Source organism: Propithecus coquereli, unplaced genomic scaffold (assembly GCF_000956105.1).
Source record: "Propithecus coquereli isolate 6110/MARCELLA unplaced genomic scaffold, Pcoq_1.0 Scaffold1, whole genome shotgun sequence".
NCBI classification, from domain to species: domain Eukaryota; kingdom Metazoa; phylum Chordata; class Mammalia; order Primates; family Indriidae; genus Propithecus; species Propithecus coquereli.
Window position 1 is genome coordinate 7662869 of NW_012133857.1, and position 2012 is coordinate 7664880.

The window sequence follows — 2012 nt, forward strand, 5'->3', positions numbered from 1 at the left end:
AAAAAATATATGGTCAACTTTCCAAACCTAATTTGTTGAATACGTCTTCTCTTCCCTATTGGTTTGTGAGATATATTATTGAAATATATTGAAAATATATTATTCTAGGGATTGTTTTGAATTGATTCACTTCAGAGATACTCGAAGTGCTTGCGTGCAATGAGGCAAAGAACTGAGGCCAGAGTGCCTGTCCACACGCTGCTGCCTTCACTGGGACAGCTTGCTATAAAAAAAGTCAGCCTAACTCAACTGTGTGGTAGTGACACAGCTGGTATACGTCCCGGCACAAGTTGTAGACTGGAAGTGACAGTTCCGAGGACCACTCTGAGTAGCCCTGGTCCACTCTACGCTGTTCTGTTCTGTCGATGTCTGTCCTGATTCTCGTGCCAGTATCGCGGATTTATCTGTCGTAGCTTTATATGTTTTACTAGCTGCACTCTTGTCGTGTTGCCAGTCAACCTGAGGGAAGTGAAGCCTCGTCAGCACCTGAGGATTAAGTGGTATAAAAGGCGGATTCTGGGTGCCCAGCTGGCTCCCATGGCCCGGGGTTTCTGTGCTTCCCATGAACCTATCCCATGTCTCACACATGTGCCTTTTGGCAGAGGCAGAAAGGAGACTCCTGCTTGTTCCTCAGAAGGAATCCTATTAAAACCCATAAGTAAATATGACATGGAGGTCACACAAGGGGGATAATCTTTTCTTTCTTTTAGTGAGCTGGCCCGGTCTGGTCTGTCCTGTGAACCAGCTGCCGTGGGAAGGTTTCCAGAGCCTCTGTATAGCAGTTGTACAGGATGCCTGGGAGATGAAAGGACCTTGGTCACAAATTTTGTGGGCAGAAGCTGTTACAGATTCCACTTTAAAAAAATGAGGAAGCCCAGCCTTCCTGGAGCAATCAGGATGCTTATTTATAGCGGCCTGGGCCCTGCCCGGGTTTCCATATAGATGGGAGTGGGGCCATCCTGTTCAGCAGTGAGCAACAGAAACTCAGGGCCCAGGTGTATATGTAGTGTTTTGCTTCCCTGCTCATTTTAGGGAAGTAGAAAATATCTAATATTTGCATGGGAAATAACAATGGTTTCCTTCCATGGCATAGCCAAGGTGACTGGTCGAGAGTTGGCCTTTGGGAAGCACGAGCAGACAGTCTGACCACAGGCTGGGAGGTGGCAAGGCCCTGGCACGCAAGGCCACCACGCAGGGCCGGCTGCGGCCCACAGCCCACCCCCTTCCTTCCTCTCCTCCGGGAGAGCTGTTGTGGCTGACCTTCCTGCAGAACGAGCAAAACAAGCCTCCTCTCCCAGCAAGGGCTGGCAAGGCTGCCATGCTGCCGTGGCACCCAGGGTGACTGCAGAGGTGGCCGTGGCTTCTATGGATGGCAGTCCTCTCCTGGTGGCCACCTTCAGGCCTGTCTCCATCCCCATCTCCTCACCCCCTGCCCTCATACACTACAAGGGAGGACTTGGGGACTCTGTGGCATCTGATCCTCACTGTGCCTCATCCGGCCTTGGCAGGTCCAAGGAAGTGAACAGGAATTGAGGCCACTTCACCTTGGCCTTAGCCTAGAGAAACGGTCTCATTGATGTTATTTTGAAATAACAATACCTACGCCCATATTGAACTCGAGTTGGAAGAGGCGAGTCTGGTCTCAAAATGGAGGTAAAACCGCCGCCCGGTCGCCCCCAGCCCGACTCCGGCCGTCGCCGCCGCCGCTGGGGGGAGGAGGGCCATGATCCAAAGGAACCAGAGCAGTTGAGAAAACTGTTTATTGGTGGCCTGAGCTTTGAAACTACAGGTGATAGTTTAAGAGAACATTTTGAGAAATGGGGCACACTCACAGATTGTGTGGTAATGAGAGACCCCCAAACTAAACGTTCTAGGGGCTTTGGTTTTGTGACTTACTCTTGTGTCGAAGAGGTGGATGCAGCAATGTGTGCTCGACCACACAAGGTTGATGGGCGTGTTGTGGAACCAAAGAGAGCTGTTTCTAGAGAGGATTCTGTAAAGCCTGGTGCCCA

General features: G+C 50.8%; 1 protein-coding gene across 1 annotated transcript in view; it reads right to left on the minus strand.

Annotated features, from left to right (window-relative positions):
- The window catches only part of LARS2 (leucyl-tRNA synthetase 2, mitochondrial), a 153201-nt gene that overhangs the window by 7641 nt on the left and 143548 nt on the right, over positions 1-2012 (minus strand). The window lies entirely within an intron of this gene.